Source organism: Cheilinus undulatus, linkage group 12, assembly GCF_018320785.1.
Source record: "Cheilinus undulatus linkage group 12, ASM1832078v1, whole genome shotgun sequence".
Taxonomy (NCBI): Eukaryota; Metazoa; Chordata; class Actinopteri; order Labriformes; family Labridae; genus Cheilinus; species Cheilinus undulatus.
Window position 1 is genome coordinate 37,563,571 of NC_054876.1, and position 18,543 is coordinate 37,582,113.

At 39.0% G+C, this 18,543-nt stretch overlaps 1 protein-coding gene across 1 annotated transcript in view; it reads right to left on the reverse strand.

Annotated features, from left to right (window-relative positions):
- The window catches only part of snx19a (sorting nexin 19a), a 186,827-nt gene that overhangs the window by 135,292 nt on the left and 32,992 nt on the right, over positions 1–18,543 (reverse strand). Inside the window, exon 3 of the mRNA XM_041800642.1 lies at positions 9,932–9,984. The gene's annotated coding sequence lies outside the window, so the exon portion shown is untranslated. The remainder of the gene's footprint in view (positions 1–9,931; positions 9,985–18,543) is intronic.

The following is an 18,543-nucleotide window of genomic DNA, read 5'->3' on the forward strand; positions in this document are numbered from 1 at the left end:
CCTATCTCCCAATAGTAAAGAATCCTCTAAAAAATTCCTGGATCCAGACGGTGATCTGGATCACTCCCAAAATCTGTTGCAAACAAACAAACTAACTAACTCACTAACAATCACACAACCTCCTTGGCAGAAGTAATCATTTTCATTTTTCAAAAAGCTACATTACAGGATTTCTAAGATGCACTGCCATCCATGCTAAATGTTTTCAGTAGTCAGTAGGGGCTTGCTGACTGGTCTGTCAATTTTTAATTTCATTTAGTTAGGTTTAGTTAGGAGATTAAGAATTAGTTTGTTTGATTTTTTCATATATATATATTTTTCTTTTCATATGCAACGCTTGATTTAGGACTGTCTGAAATCAACATGTTTTGTCAAGTTGTACTGGACCACCCTGAAACCAATCCAAGCTCCATCACTTTATCAGATTTTAAATAAACACCAGGGTCATTACACTCTGTGATCTTCCAGTGGCTGTTTGGACAAGGAGAAGATGGGCTGATTGTGTACTTCATGGGTCAAGCTGCCTGTGAAAGTCCCATTTGTCTTTTCTGATAGTGATTTGTGGTCCTGTGAGTTTGGTAAGAAGTCTTCTTTTGGGGAAAATACTAAATACAACTTTAAATCATTTAAAAACAAACTAGTGTCTAATTTGCTTTAAAAATGTCAACATAAACCATACTAAGACATTTGATTTTTAAGTGGATTAACAAGGCTGAAGGACATTTCTGTGTATCTTAAAGTAGACACTGATGAGATTTAAAGACAAAATATTAGGGACTAGAAGACATTACTGTCCATCCCCTGCACTCTCTCTTTCTCTGTCTGCTTGCACTGTCTGAAAGAGGCCAAGCAGAGACATAGACAGACAGGTGAGCAGAAGAGAGCACTTAAGCAGAACTCAAACAAAACTCTTCACCTTTCTGAATGTGTGTCAGTCTTTTTGTTTGCATTAAACGAGAAAACAGCATCTGACTTCTCTTTAACAATGCTTTATTTTTAATGACTACAGACTGCTCTTGCTGCTCTATATCAAGTTTGATCACCTGTTGCCTCACTCTCTCTCCCTATCTCTCTTCTTTGTTTCTTTACTAATGTCAATTTGGGATTGAAAATGTGACTATATTCATTGTTTTCATTACTTTATACTTTTAGATAATACTGAATGCAAATCAAAAAATATTTCAGCACACTTTGGTTAAGCCACTACTATGTCTCTCAACAGCCAATGCTGTAAAATGATGTGGCTTAATCTCTCTTTTCACTTGAAAAACTCACAGACAACTGAGTCAGCAAGCCAAAAGTCATCTGCAATTTGTGTTATCAAATGTTTAAGATTTCTCTGTTCTCCTTTTCCTTTTTAATCCATAGCAAGTTCCCTTTATTGTGGCTGAATTGATGTCATAATATTAAATGGTAAATGCCCTTGAACTTGTATAGTGTTTTTCTAGTCATCTGGGTACATGTGCCACAGGCCACATGTACCCACTCACACCCTTTCACACACTGATGGCAGTGGTTGCTACGGAGAATTGGCCATCAGTATTAGCTATTCCCATTCAATCACATCCCAACCAATTTACACAAAGGATGTTCCCAATCAACTATTTCCACATTCAGCTAAACCCTCATTTAATGTAGTTTAACCAACTAAAGAGGAGAAAATCCTTAAAAAAACAATCAAATTACTCACAGGGTCATTGTGTCAGCAGATGTGATGGGGAACTGATATACTCTCTACAGCATGGCTAACATTAAAAGCTAGCACCGCCAGCCTTCATTCCTCTTTGCAGATTAATATTACGCTTTAATGTGTAGCCTCTTTTCACTTTGGTTGAGTAGTTAAATGTTAAACATGCTAACTGCTAAGCTACTGCTGAGCTTCTCATATTTACGTCCAGTGAAACTACAGCGAACTCTAATGCAGGGGGTTCATAACAGTTTGAAAGAGCACTATAAACTGGGATTTCAAGACTGTGTTTATAAAAAATGATAGGTATTAGTTTAAAGCTCGAGTATGTAACATTCTATGAGAGCCGTGTAGAATCAACTCTACTCCCCCTCCCTTCCTGTTCTTCTCCCTGTTTGAGCTCCGTAGCTCCACCCCTCTTCTGACACACCTTCTTGTGAATGTGCATGTCCGCTGAATCGAATACTGATGGTGGCAAAGCTCTCTTGGAGTGATTTTGCTCCGCTTTTCCACTGAAATCAATGGCTGAATCACAGGCAAGAAAACACTTCATCTTAGCATGAACCAATTCTACATAGGACTGAACACCGCCAGTAACTCCGCCATTGTATCAACTTCTCACTGAGCTGAGAGGTGGAAGCGCACCTACTACAGCGGCAAATAGGAACACTCCCTCTGACCTGAGCCTGATTGGCTGTGAGTACTAGCCTCCTCATTGGCTAGAGCAACATCCCTTGCTGTTTTTCCTCAAGTGAGAGTGCAGAACGAGGAGGTGTTGCAGGAGTGTGTTATTTTGTTAGATGGCTTCAATAACAAGGCCCTGATGGGTTGTGTTGTTTTGTGGGCAAACGACACTAAAAATAAATCGCTTACTACAGCTTTAATTGGCTCATAAATCTTATGCCGGCTAATTTGATAAACAAATTTTACAATTTAACCACACAAATCCCTAATTCACACAGCACAGATGAAGCAGTAGGAGCAAATTGGACAATTTAACATGCAACTGCAGGAGCTGGAGATTGGACCAACGACCTTCTGATTGCAAGACGACAGACTCTACCTATGGAGCCATCATCTTAGGGTTCCTTATTTTTCCCAAACAAAAGGAGGTGTGTTTCTACACAAGATGTTAATACCCTTAGTTTAAGACGATACTTTAAAGAAAGAAAAAAGGTTTCAAAATTTTGGTTAACTGCAATGAAGTACAGAAATTCTGAGAAAAAAATGCAGCTACAAAACTGAACTGTTTTACAGCCCTACTTTTAACATTTTAATATTTAAATATTTACAAAAACAAAAGTTTATTGTGGTGCTAATTTTCTTTTTTTTCTTATTTTAAATATAAAACCTTGTAGAATGATTTCAGTGTGATCTATCAGTACTTTTTGAACTTTTCCCACACATCTACAACACCTGCTGATACCTTTTACTGTGAAAATTTTGGTAATTACAATCTTGAAATGATGTAATAAATGCTAATACCATTACATCTCTATGTTGCTGCATGAATATCTATTGGGGGGGAAAAAAGACCTTTTAGAGGTAAAAGCACATTTTTACCACAGTGTTAATGTTGATAGCAATCATCCAGTAAGGACTATTATCCAATACCATTGTAGTTTGAAAAAAAGGTGGATTCCTTAGATAAATATTAAAGTCATTCGAGTTTTAGCCACAAAACTGTCAAAGAACGTACAAATATCAAACGAATATACAAGTCAAACATATAAAATATCCCTGCGACCAAAGATTCATCTCAGCTCATTGGATTTTCATAACATAACATCTTTTTCATTTTAAACTACAACAATAAATGTATTATAAAATCAGCATAAAACACAGAATAAATAAACCATTTTAGACAACCAACAAGTAGTGCTATCAAGCAATTAAAAAAAATAATTAATTACAGGCTTGATTAATTAATCACAATAAATGGCATATATGGATAATATGAGCAGGACTCCATTACAGGTACATTTACTCTATAATCCTGTATGTTCAGGTTATATATTTAAATTTATGAATTTATGATAATTTGTAGCCAATATTTTTACTCTGGTCTTCATACTCTATCGACTCTTCTGATGATTGAGTACTCTAATAAGAAATAATGCTTTTTTTTAATCAGTCACTTTTGCTTTTTCAAGAGAACTAGTACTAGACAACTGAGAAAAAAGATTGGTCTCTTAAATAAACAACTCCTATAATAAAAATTGGTAATAACAGGTTCTCTAAAGAAAATATATTTTACAAAGTGCAATGAAGTTCTGATGAAAGTTTACATTTCTTTAAGTTACAAGCAAAGGAGGTTAAATAATTCCAGTAGATTATGCCATATTTGGGGTTTTAGGGATCCTCTCCCAGGAATTTTTTGGTGCCAACACCTTATTTCTTTCATTGTAGTTTATATTTATTTTCCAAGTTGCCATTAAAGTAAAGGGACAATCATTTTAATATCCTCTACTTTATGCATGAATGTAATATTTTACATTCTAAAAAGAATAAAGTTCCATCATTCATACAGTGGTCCGATGAGGTTTGAAAGGTGAACCTTTAGGTTACAAGAATATGGTCTATTTTTCAAAGGGTGTTCACTTTTAATTGTTACACATTTTGTGTGTGAGTTCATCACACACAAAATAAGATAGGACATTTTAAGATCATCCACTGACATGGAGGGATAAAGCTGCTTCTATGACCTGTTGAATCCTGACTGAATGATGATGAACTTTAACCTATTTAATCTCTCTTAGTCACTGTCTGTGGCAATAAGGTGTTTCTATTTCTGTTCTATGGGACACAATTCGGTCTCCGGACCAAGGTTGAGAGGAACCCAGGTTTTTATCTTTTGTGGATCTTATTTGCTGTTTTAAATCACCTTTTACATGTTCCGTTTAAAATTTTTTCATTGTGTTTCTTTCTTCCCTTTTTCAATGTATTTTAATATCCTGTGTGAAGCACTTTGAATTGCCTTGTTGCTGAAATGTGCTATACAAATAAATTTGCCTTGCCTCTATTTTATTGGTGTCAATTCATTATCAATTTAAGTCTTATCAATTTATTTGGGATGCTGAATCTTTTTGAAAAATACGTTGTAATCAAACCGTCAGTGCACTGAATGTTAGATAATTTATAATTAAATGTATAACATGTGCAGGTGGAAGAGAGAGAGAGAGAGAGGGGGAAAGCACCAAAGCAGGACTTGAATCGTGAAGCCTGACTGTCTTCTGTGAAACTGTCGGGTCAATCAGAGAAGTTTATGAAACTCCCTGAAGTCTGCAGACACAAACTGAGCGCTGTCTCACACCAGCGAGTCATGCAGGCAGCGCATAAACTCAGAGATCTGCTTAGGTTCACTGGTGCAGGCGTAGTGCCATATCTGCCATGAAGCCACGGCCACTGGATGCATAAAACACGCAGGACGCATGCCTTTGAACATCAATGCATCAACTTCTCTTCCCTCGTGACTTTCATGCCTCACATCATGCATGTTACGTTATAGTAACAGCGAAAACAAGGGCATTGTGCCACACAAATAGCTGTCCATGCGAAACACAGCATGCTGTTCAACTCACGGCGCGATGTCCAAGCTTACAGCATGGACATATATGGAAACATGACTGCTTTAAGCAAAGCTTCGAGGCAGATAATTTGCTTATCCCCCACAGACACTCACTGACTGTAGGCCTACCTCTGCTCTCAGTCAGATTGGCTCTCTGCCTCTTCAGGGGTGTTTTGTTTTATTCTTAAAGTTGTTATTCCTCATGAACAAGTTTTCATTACATGCAAGTGTGTGTAGGAAGCTTCTTGCTAGTGACGTCAAAGGTTTGTAACAAAAGGGCTTGGTTTTGAGCAGCATCAGACCCTTTAATGAGGTATTAAAGTAGCAACACAGGAGTAAACTTTAAAACATAGATGTCTGCACATCAGTGGATGAATTCAGCGTTAATGGGCGTAGTACTTCAGAACATCTGTGCATGCAGGTGAGAGCGTCTGTCTGTGTGTGCATGCTCTGGAGGAGGGATCACAAACACAGACAGGAGGAGAGATAGGGACTCATAAAATAATAACTATAAAAAAACAAGACATGTATGGCTTGTTTTTCATCCAACACTACAGTGGACAAATGTAAAAAAAAGTCACAAGTGAAGCCAGTGCCATAAGTTTTCTTAAAAAGAAAATTAACTTGTTACATTTATGCAATTAGTTAATCAAAATTAAGGTGTTATTTCAGCAGCACTGATTAAAAGGAATATTAGCCTCATTGTCAATGTTTGTGCATATAGTTTGGACAATTAAAGGAGCTGAACCAATGTCACTGTCCTCTTCTTCAACTGTAGGTCACTAGTTCAGAGAAATGAGTCAACAGTGTCTCTGTGTCACTTCTGCTTTCTTTTCAAAGCTATGAATCAGAAAAGACTCTGAGGCGTGTCTTTACAAAATTGTTAGACGTAATTCAGAAAAGTGCAAACCATCAAGAACAAGAAAAAAATACCAAATTTCATCAATCAGGACGCTAAACTCTGTCTGTGTGTGTGTGAGAGAGCTTACACCATTAGGGTGTGTAGACACTGCTGTGGTTTCCTGAACTATTGTGTCCGTCTGATGACTCAGTTGCACTTTCACTTGTGGTGAGGACATGAAACAAACACCCAATGAATCACATCCCTGACCACAACCACATTCACACACATGAACACCCATACACTCACACACAAAGAATCAGGAAGAATCCAGCACAAATCTCTTCGTCATCGTCTTCTGCGATGGTGAAAATGAGAGACAAAAATCTTTCCAAGTCTACACCATAAATCACACTTCTCAGCCTTTCCACAGCAGACACACATCACAGAAAACACACAGCTACACGCATACGCATTACAATGTGAGTCATGAACTAAGGCAGTGATGCTGCGAGGGAGGGACACACACAGACAGTGGGCAGACAGACGGTGGTCTGCAGTCTCTCTCCTTAATAAGACTCCAACAGAAACTGCATCCATCAGTCACATTTACAAAAAAACAACTTGTATTTAAGCATAATGTGAAATCTGTCTTTGTTTTAAAGGAAATATAAGGTGCCTACACCAGTAGACAAAATGATATTACTGTAAACAACAGAAAGCTTTCAGAGGGAGTATATGTCTGCCAGGTCTTTACACTTGAAGAAAACATGTATTTTCAATGAGACATTCTGAAAAAAAAAAACTTAATCCCCAACAGAATGAGGATCTTCATAAAACATTTTCATCAACATATCAGCCAGACTTCATTCATAAATCTAAGCAATTTATGGCTAAACGTCTCAAATCTCTTTTAAACTCCAGGGGCGCATTAAAAATCCCTTGAGCTCCACGTCCCGTTTTTTTATTTTAAGTTTGTTTTTTAACCACAGAAATATGAGTATGTGAGTGGATAGAATAGGCATACATAATCAACTGGTACTGAAAATATAACAGTTCTACACAGGTGATATGACACACAGAGTGTCCTCTGTGGATGTCTGAAACGTGGCTAGATTTTGAGAACAGCACTAGATGTGGGGTATCACAATGTTAATAGCTTGAATGTGCCCTCAAAAGATGCTTTTCAAAGAGCCTTTTTCTGCCGTTTGTGATGGCTCTTTATCCAGGGATAGTATGAATGTTGAGGTTATAAAGAGAATATCTGACATTAAATTTTATACTTTTAAAAACCTTCTACATATATTTTTCTAAGAATCACTGATAAAAAATTTAGCCCGGGTCTATAGAGTAGGGTTATAATGATACCTAAATTTTACACTAAAATATGATAGTAGTAAATTAAAAAACAAATTTGATCCCTATTTTGACACCAAATCAACCATGTTTGGGAATTTCTTTTTTTTATTGACATAAATTCAGGCAAACTCCTGCACACAGTTTACACTGTACAAGTGTTTTAGTACCAAAATGTTGCAGATGTATTGGTGCAATTTAGACAACGATGCATCTCTTTCCCTCACTTAAACTTTGTTAAAAATATTACTGAAGAAGATTTTCAAGCTAAGATTCTGATTGATCACTTATTGCAAGGATAAATGGATCATTAAAGTAGCAGGAATTGTGCTGATTTAACTATGTGTTGTTGAAAGCATAACAATTTGATAAATTTACCAGAGAGTACTTTGAAAATTTGCAATGTTTATATAATGTAAGTGAGAAACATACAGTTTGTCTATCTGTTGCAACACTAACAAAGAGATAAATCCCTCTAACACAGCCATTAGCAGCCACAGCAAGGTAAAACTGTACAAAAGTGCATCGAAGCTCATAGGATATACAGCGTTCTCCCCTCATTTAGTTTTCACACAGCACGGGAACTTCAGCCTGGAGGGAGGAGTGACATGTACACTGATAGAGAGGTCTTGTGTTGGCTGTCTGGCATGTGTCTAAAGCAGTGAAGACAGTACTGCCACACTGTGTCAGACCAGGTAAAATGCTTTTTGAAGTGGCCTGACAGACACCAAAGCTGGAGTGCTGTGCAGCAACAATAAGGCTCTCAACATATGTAAGTTTATGTTCCTGGTGGATTATTTGAAGCCTTGTGGATCCAGAGTCAGAAAGGATCTATTACTTTAACAGCAACCGAATCACCTCCTTTCATCCTTTGAACAAAAAGCCTCAACTGCTGTCCTCGACTTTGCTCTTTGGCTGTCATACATATTTACTGTGCCACAATCGTATGCTTCCTTTTTAGATCAAGGTGAGATGTGGGGGAAGAGGACCATTAAACTCAAATATGATGGAACAGAGGACGTGAATGAGTGAAAGAGACCACACTTGTGTGTGTCTTCTCTGTGAGGTGAAAGGAAGAATATGCAGCTTCAAGACAACCAAGGTCAGCAACCACAGTGGCAGTTTGTGGGTGGGATATTGTTGATTGTAAGCCTGATTTTGCTCACTGACAAAGTAAAGTTAAAAAACAAAAAAGTATAGGCAGAGAGAATATCAAAACATCTTTTATACACATTTTGCCAAGTTTAATTCAGGATTTCTCATTATATTTAAATGTTATTACTTAATATATAGAGCACTGTGATTATCAAAAAGAGGAAAAGTACAGCACAGCAAAGACTCCCCCTTTGAATACATTTTTACTGCACTTTCCCTTTTAAAAAAAAAAAAAAAAAAACTACTGTTGCTTTCTTTGCTGCAGTGCTCTGTGATTGGTTGAAGACGTATGTCAAATCACTCCAACGCCATCACGATTAGGTGTGTGATTGGCTGGCGCAGCAACCCCACTCCACCCCCGCCAATCACCCACCTACCCAAGCTGTGGCGTAGATGAGTGGGCAAGCAGATGTGTGCATCAGGTGGGATTGCGCTTGTAAAAGAGGGGAGGAGGATGTGGGGGAGACAGAGGGAGGAGGAGGGGGAGGAGGAGAAGGAGGAGGAGAAAGTCGGGGCCATCCCAGGTAACACAGAGCTAGAATGGGGACAGTGGAGCAAGTGGATGCCTTTCACTACCCTTCATTTTCATTCACAGACAGTCAAGTGCAACGGACAGCTGAAGCATTTATACTTTATTTGTGCTGTGCTGTATTTAGCAGAAAAGTGCTCTGTGAATCTATCCCAGAAAGCAGCTTCAGAATGGTAAAAGTAGGTCATATGAGGATAAAGTATTATAAGGAAAAGGAGATTTTGAAAAGCTGTTCTATTGGGCTTACACTGAGGGTTATCTGCCTTATGATGATCACCGACCAGGGGTCATACCACTCCATAATAGGAAGGGGGACATGTAAATTTAAATCCATAATCCATTTTTTAAAGATAAGTCAGAGTCGTAGCCTCCCTCAGACCCATTCATTCCTCTCTGACTGAAGAAACTCGCTGCTGAGTTTGAAGCTCACTTCAGGGCACTGTATCTAAGCTCAACGGTAGCCTGACATCACACAGAGACCTCACAATGACACCACGGTAAAACAAAAAGGTCACGTCATTGCTCTGCTGTACACTACTGACATAAATAGTGCTAACATCATGAAGAAAAAACAGAAGCAAACACAAATTCCCACTCACACAGATGTGTATAAAGGTGGTGGGGGCCCTCAGCGATCTGTTGCTTTGTCACATCACACCAAACCTGGCAGACACGACTGTTAAAATGGGAGTAGGGAGTTTTTGGTTTCGGTGTGTGGAGCACATGCTGCAGTGGGTGTGACTTCCACCTGCAGGCCAGCTGCGGGAATTAAGGCTCAATAAGGTCTCAACTTACCAATTAAATTATGGTGTCTTCTTTCCTTTCATCGTAGAATATCATAAAGCCACCTATAAGAGGAAAAAACAATCATCAATACAGCACACCTGCAACACTTAGCTGACCATTTCATCAACACTGCCTTACTACAATGGCGTCATGTCTGACTATTTTTTGCTCTGGTGCCCCACATGCTTCAAAGCTGATATGAAGTCTAATATTTTTATCACAGCAAGTGTGGCTGTTTAGCAGATTGAGGTCAGGATTTGGCTTGGCGTGTTATGTAACCTGGTATATGGGCCAGAATAATAGTATTACATATGAGATTGCAGTTCAAACGGGAGTCACGCTGGTGAAAGGCGGGTTGGTGAAAAATGGGCTGGTGCAGACTGCGGCAGCGTCTGTGTTTCTTTTCAGGCTCGTAACAGACAGACGTGCCCCAGAGAGTAGTCTGAGTCTTTTTCTTCTCGCCTTGTTTCATTTCTCCTACCCCATCAGTTTGTGCTCTCCCCCCTTTTTCTCACCCACACTGTGCTATTCAGTTTCTGATATTGTGTTTTCTCAAATTCCCTGATGTCGCCATCGCTGTATTTTGATGCTTCCACTTCCCCGTTTAGTCTCACTGTCACAGACTGCCAGACAAAATGACAGACAGAGTGGCAGATAGACAAGCAGATAACTTTAAAGATATAAACATACAGATTTTGAAGCAGACAGACAGTTTAACAGACAAAATGATAGACAAACTAATGGACTGCCATGTAGAGAGACAGAGACTGATAAAAAGATAGACAGACAGACAGACAGACAGACAGACAGACAGACAGACAGACAGACAGACAGATAGATAGATAGATAGATAGATAGATAGATAGATAGATAGATAGACAGACAGACAGACAGACAGACAGAATCTATGTGTAGGATCTCATTAAGGCCTTGTCAATCTGTCATTACCACTTCTGTTTTTTTTTTTGTCTTCACTCTAGCTGGGTGGGATATCCGCATTGGTTGCTATGGCACCAGACAGCTCCTCGTTTCCTCAGACAACAGCTAACTGTGATTGTGTCTCTATGAGTGCATGTGTCTCTATGCACAAGTATGTGTATATGCGCATGAGTCTTGCACACGTGTCAGGTCCCTTGTGTTTAATGCGATGAGGTGCAGCAGAGTGATATCACCAGTGTGTGGCTGATTCTGTCTTTACTGCAATCAGCGATTCAATCCATTTAATGGGGTTACAGCTGCCGTTGACACTATTAAACATTACACTGAATATCTATCAGTCCTGGATTTGAGCCTCTCTGCCTGTGTTCCTCATTACTCTGCTTGTGACTTCCTAAAACCCACATCTCTTCCACATCCACCTGCTCTTCTTCCTCTGTTCTTTCTCCAGCAGAGGGCAGTGTCTGCTTAACACTGCATAAATTTGGCCTTTTCAAACTACAGGCATTAGATGATTTGTTTGTGCTGTTACAAGGCTTGTTTTTATGAAAGTTTGACCCTGTATTTTCTGTATTTTTGCACTTTAAGTTTGTAGATCTCAAATATAGACACACAAGACAAAAAGGTGACATAAGCTTGGGACTGGAAGTTGTGATTATTTTGAAGCTCTTAAACTTGAGAATTACAATATGCACTTGTTATCATTCAGCATGATGAGATGGCTGAGGAATGGTTGAGTGCAATGGTTTAGCAAGAGAACTTCAAATGGCAGAGCTGTCGAAACTACAAGAACATGCAGCTCTGACAGCTGGGGGGTAAAGAAGGGGAGTGCTTGAGCACTTGTCTGTCTCTCTGTGTGTATGTGAATCTGCATGTGTCTGTTCATGTTTGCATATGTGTGTGTATGTGAGGAAGCAGTGGTGTTGGGTGAGGGAGGTGTGTTTTTTTCCACCCTGTGGGGCCTCAGGCTGGGATAGGGTGAGGCGGAGCTTTGGGGAGGCGCAGCATGGGGCGGGCTGTTCATTTGAACTCAGTGCACTGTAACAGCACTCGGGGCGGGAGGTCACAGAGTCCAGCATTCCTCCAGAGCGCTGTGTGTTTACACGACTGACGCTGTGCCGGGGGGGAGGTGGCAGCTCTGCATAACTACACCATCAGATAACACTCATCGCTTGTATTTATGTTCATCATCTACTGGGGAGATAAGAATCCTTTATTCATTGTTTCAAATGTCAAAGCTTTTAAGTTCATTTCACCTCCTTTTTTTGAACATACATAAATCTCTACCGTCACAGCAGCTTAATGGTAAACTTAAGTCAAGAAACAGGATTATTGCTGTCGAGTATAACCAAACCTTTTGTTTATCTGCTAATATAGACTTAGTGATATACTGTAAACTTCCTCCTCTCACTTTGTGTTAAACATGCACAGAGATACTGAAGAAAAACATGTGATAACTGTATGGACTCAGTCCAATCTAAACATAGCACCATTAATGCACATTTGAACGCAGACACTGAAGCCTTCTTAAATGCACAGTAGAAGACTGCAAGTTTATAACAAATAAATACACTCAATATTGCTCTATTTTTAAAACCCTCCTTGTATTTAGCTTACTTTTTTGTCATGCAAATACATTATGTATCATATGTGTAGTAAATGTAACTTAACCAAACAAAAGGTTGCATCTTAAACAAATTTCATTACCATTTGCTTAAGGAGCTTAGAAATCTGGATTTGAAGTTCATTGTTAAAACAGATTCAAACAGACTTTATGTTAATTATGGACAACACTTTTGCATACATTTCAAATCTAACTGTGTTCCAGAAGCTCCCACAGAGCAGCCAAAGTCACAAGTCTCCCTGAATGGAACTAAGGGGCCAGACCAGAGCTGAGATTATCCAGGGAGGGTCAGACTAAAAAGGACCAGTTCAACCTCCTCTCAAGTGGCCCAGCTTATCAAGTTATTTATGCAGGAATAGCCTGGACTCAGCTGGGCTAGGCTGCTGCTGGCCCCTCTGCTGGGCTAATCTGGTCTGAACTTTGACTGTAGCTCCTCTGTGATGCTGCTCTCACATCCCAGAGCCTACAAGCCAGCTGGTCAGCTCCAGGGCAGCACAGCAGAGATGTGGAGTGACACCCAAGCCCTGGAGAGACAGTGCTCTGACTGTACTGTGGATGAGGAAGGGGGGTTAGGTTGTCAAAGGCTCCATTGTTTGACAGGCCAGCATGGTTTCACGTGCAGCGCATGATTCTTGCTGTGGGTCTGAACTGTGGCCCAGTCTGACCTAAACTGTCCAGGAGGATGTAGCTGTGGCCTCCCTGGGCAGGTTAAAGTGTAACCGTGTCCGTGTTTTCTCAGGAAAGTGTGTTTGTCTAGAGGACCAACATGGAGGCCCTTTTGTTTAACTAAGTAGCGAGGCTCGCCCTAAAAGTAAAGCGTTCCGAAATACACAGGAACCAGGTGGCTCTTCTCTGTTCCATTTACAGCTAGCTAGGTACAGTGTGCACAAGCATGTCTGTTTGCCACTGTTTGTTTACACTTGCATGAAAAAGTAGAATGCAGATACACTGACGATTACATCTGTATGTGATGACAGAATAAGCTGAGATTTCTCCTCCAGTACACCGCATTCAGCTCAGAGTGAAAGTGCAGAAAATGAGAGGCACCCATCATCTGCAGTGGGTGAAACAGCTGCAGCCAATTAAGTCTAAATAGTGTGAGAGGTAAATGATCAGGCACAATGTGGCCCTGTTTGAAGGAAAATTCTGGTACTCTTCAACCTGCATGTCATAACTGTGGTCATTAAACTACAGGTCAAAACTACTTTGAACTTGCAAACTACACTGCTGAAAGTCAGGATACACAAGTCTTTTAAGACAAGTTAGTAAGTAACTTAGTGGTTCACAAATGATTGAGTGAATGAATGAATGAATGAATGTATGGATGAACAAACAAATAAGTAGTAAAAGTTCTAAAGATAAATTTGTTTACATTATTGGCAATTTAAGATTCTGGGTCCTATGACTGTTAAAGACTACACTGCTAGCTCATACTGTATTTCATGGTAACAAAACTGGAGAAATAGACAAGGCAAAAAATAGAGGCAAAAAAGATGCAGGGAGACCTCCATTATTTCAGAGGTCAAAAATGTGTTAAATGCTAATGTCTAGGGATGTATGAAATTACTGTTATGATATCTGTATGAGCAGATATAGGCTTAAAAACTTGTGATTGGTATCAGTAGATATAAACACTTCTGCCAGTGTTTACAACCAATGTTATCACTGAAGGCCAGCCTATGTCCCCTGTAAATATTAGCCATATTAACCAATAAGTTAGTGGAGTTTTAGGCACCAACAGACCTGTGTCAGCTGAAGTCTTATTCTTTGTTCATCCTCATTCCTTCATGCATTGGTATGATGTTAAACCATGCATAGGTTTAACATCATACCAACTACCTGTTTACTAACAGCGCTATCAGACTATTGATGTGGCATGAACAGATATCAGTTTCCAATGTTTATCTGTTTTATCCAGTTAATCTTATGCTGGCACCTGGTATACTTAATTGCTCATTTAAATGAGAGATCCTTTGAAAGGGCAGAAGAAGTGACCAGTTAGACAAATTCTTGATCTGTTTTCATTGTCAAACTTAAGAGAAAATGTTGGCATACCTGGAGTTCTATATCTACAGAAGTGATGAAAAACACACCAGCCCTACTTTTCAAAATCGGTACATATCTCCATGTCAGCTAAAATTAATTTCCAAATATCTGCATGTTGGATGTCGACAAAAACCCAAATTTTGCATCCCTACTGCTGCTGGGCAATCAAACAAGTTTCCATTTTGATAACAATTTTAGCTTCCCATGATCATGAAAACAAGATGATCAAGACTGAATGATTACTGGGCCAAAAAAACAAGAACTGCAGCTAGGGTGCTAACGAAAACGAGAAAAAATAGCCATTGATTAACACAAAAGCACAACAACCTCAGTCTTGTGGAATAGGGGTGGGAATCACAGGGTACCTCACAATACGATACACGATACATGGTCCATGATGCCGATATTATCTCGATACAGCGATTCTGCAATAATCTATATACTTAAAGAAAACTGTGTAACGATACATCACAAAATATGTCTAATTAGAGAATATGAAATACACTATATTGCCAAAAGTATTCACTCACCCATCCAAATAATTGAAATCCGGTGTTCCAATCACTTCCATAGCCACAGGTGTATTAAATCAAGCACCTTGGCATGCAAACCGTTTCTACAAACATTTGTAAAAGAATGGGTCGCTCTCAGGAGCACAGTAAATTTCAGCATGGTACTGTGATAGGATGCCCAGGGCTGTACGTTAACTTTTTTTGCCCATAGCGCTGGTGCTACAGAGGTTGACAATCTTGTAGCACAGAACACAAAACCTGTAGCACAATATTTGTTACATCTCTAAAACCAACATGTAAGCAAAATATATGCTTGGTAAATGAATGTACCCAACACTACATAAATTTTATGTTTATTGTTAGGGTAAAGACACGTTTTCGTGATAGATTTTTTGTTTTAATTACCATTTAACTCCAATAGTACTGATGTTATCAGGACACTATCAGAAAGAAAAAGGGATTTATTTATTTACATTAGCTCTGTAAACATCAGAACCCAGTGTGTACCATATGGACCAATTTCTAATAATGTTAGAAATATTTTTCTTTTTACTCTAAGTATCAGTAAATATATATGGGGTATCCAAACTATGGGCCGTGGGCCAACTGTACCCTAGTTTTTTTTTTTTTATTCAGCCTGCAAGAAATCCATTAGAAAGGCCAACATAAGAACCTAAAACATGTACTTTACTCTATTTCTTAGTTTGACAAGGAATGCACAATATTGGGGTTTATACAATATGTCAATATATACTAATTAAATTTCGACCACATTGAAATTTAAGTAATTAGGATGCACCAGAAAAGACTTCAGCTGTCTGTTGGTCCTGCCTAAAGTTAAAAAAAAGTTGATGAATACAAACAAAAGGAGTACAGCAGCAAATAGCAGCATGAATGGAGCACATCTGCTCCTCTGTCTCATATGTCTCAGGGTCTGATTTCCAAATCATACTGCTCTAATCACTTTCAAGCACCAACACTGCTATAAAGTTTGTCAGCTTCCAGCAGTTGGCTCTTGTTTTGTGCCTGAATGTAGAGATGAACTGTCAGTGTCTCTCTTCTCTGCTGCACCCCAAAATTCTTAACAATGATTGGCTGTTGTTTTGTTAGACATTGATGTAGAGCTGTAATTTAGGCTATTTTGGTTTTGTATTTTAGGCTGTATTGATCTACTCCTCCGTGCTCCTGTCTCTCTCTCTCCCTCATTTGTCCGTCATACACTGCTGTCTGTCCATGTCATATTGGACCTGTATGCTACATTTACTGGCTTGTTAACATAACAGCAGCAGCTACAATATTAGTGGAGGGAAAATGCATCGTTTTATTCTTTAACCTTGAATCAGAAGTTAGCGCAGACTGAGCGATCTGTCCTCTCACCGACAGTTCACTCACTATGACCATGACTCGTGCGTAATTGGAGAGGACGAGGAAAAGAAGAAGTAAGCTAGCAAATACTCGTTTTTAGCATCGTCTAGCCTACATGCCTTAATAAAAAAAAAAAACAAAAAAACTTGGGATTAAAGTAACGCTCCTCTTAAACATAACTATCACCTGTACTGCGTATGCCCTGAGCCTGCCTCGTTTGAGCTGCTGCAGGTCACTTTCTCACCATCGTATCAGCTGCGGAGTGTGGCTGCGACTTGACTCCTGTCAAAGTTTGTACTGTCTTTAATGTTTTGGAAGCCAAAATAGGTCCACATATCTGCTATGAATTCTGCTAGGTAAGCACAAGCAACCGGCAGGCTCAGACCGGAAGGCTTGCGTGAACATTGTCTAAAGAGAGGAGAAGAGAGAAGAGTCAAATGCATGCTGCCAACTAGCGGCCAAGGGGTGAAATTACACCACAAACTGCCACACAAAGTAAATTATTAATTAATAAAATATCAATACTGCATTTTAAAATATGGATACAGTATTGCGCCACAAAATATCGCGATATTTTAGTGTGTTAATATTTTTTCCCACCCCTACTGTGGAACCTCTCTGGTTTTGAGGAATCCATATTTTTTCTTCCTGGTTGTGGCTGCCCCTAAAACAAAAAACATTAATAATATTACAATTATTTAATGATTTGTACTCTGCTAAGATGCAGGTATTATATAATAGTGTAAACAAGCAGACCTAATCCCTACAAATGTTAGTAGAATTAAATGTCAAAATGTTATATGACCCAAACAGTTTTAATGTTATGCTTATGCTTAATGCAATTTAAAAACAAACAAACAAACAAAAAAAACATTCTGGACGCTGATAAAATCCTAATTTTTGAAGGTTTTAAGTTGTAGGACAAAGTAGGTGAGAAAGTAATATTGTATGCTCATGCAGATGACAAAAGGTACCATCAGTCAATACAAACCCCTTTTAGACTTGCACTACTTACAGTTTCTATGGGGGGGGGGTCTCAGGAGGCAGGGCATGATGTAGCAATGGAGCCTGATGCTATGATAGCAGTCTTTGCCTTCATAACAATGCTAAATGCAATTCACATTCAAAGCAAAAACACTGAGTGGAAAAGAAAATACTGGCCAGCAGAAAAGAGCCTGTAGAAGCCTTACAAGATGCATGAAAATCCTGCCATTTTTGCACCAGTTGCATAATATTCCCTCTGTGAATTTTCCAGACCAGTCTCGTACATCCCTGGCTGTCAGAAAAAATGAAGACAAAGGAAGACTGAAAAGATTCTAGCCATTTGCTTTCACACATCCAGCCCACCTGGACAAGTTTCAGGATGCAGCCAACATGCAGTACATGTTTCAAAGCATCTATAATTTATCCTGAGGGGGGCATGACAATCCTTGTAATATTTGTTACGATATTTCAGTGACAACAAAGACTTCAATCCTTATGCTGGAACTCGAGTAAATGTCAAGGAATCATCAGTTGTAGGGTATTCATCAACTTGGGACAACTAATGCTTATACAAAACTACATACCAAATTAGTATATAACATTTGTTGAGAATCTGGATTAAATCAGCTGACTGTCAGATCCACATCACATCCCAGGAAGTAATACTTCTGAAGTTGTTACAAACAAAAGCTACATTTCTTTGTTTACTTGATACTGTGTGGTCTTTTCATATAAAACAGATGCTATTAATAACTGACAAAACATGTCAATGGTTCTTTAGCGACGGTTCCCAGGGTAAGGGTTTGTTGTTTACGCTGTCCCTCTGCGCCCTTGCTAGCAATCAGCATGCCAAGCGCTGTCAGTAAAACAGAGGCGATAATACATCAGTGAGTCAAAGAGTGAGTGGTTTGGATTTTTCTCTAAAGTAATTTTAGTTCTTGCAGGTTATGAAATGGTTAAGTTAAACTAAAACAGTGGCATTAATGTACACTAAGAGCAGGATGAATAAAACCACTTTAGCCTTTAGCATGGAGTGTGAAAAAACAGAGAAAAGGGTTAAAATAAGCTCTTCAAGAAGTAGGGCATTTAATGTTCGTTTTTCACTAGATAAAAGTAGAAACTGCTGAAAGTGCTTCAGAGGTTCTCTTGGAATT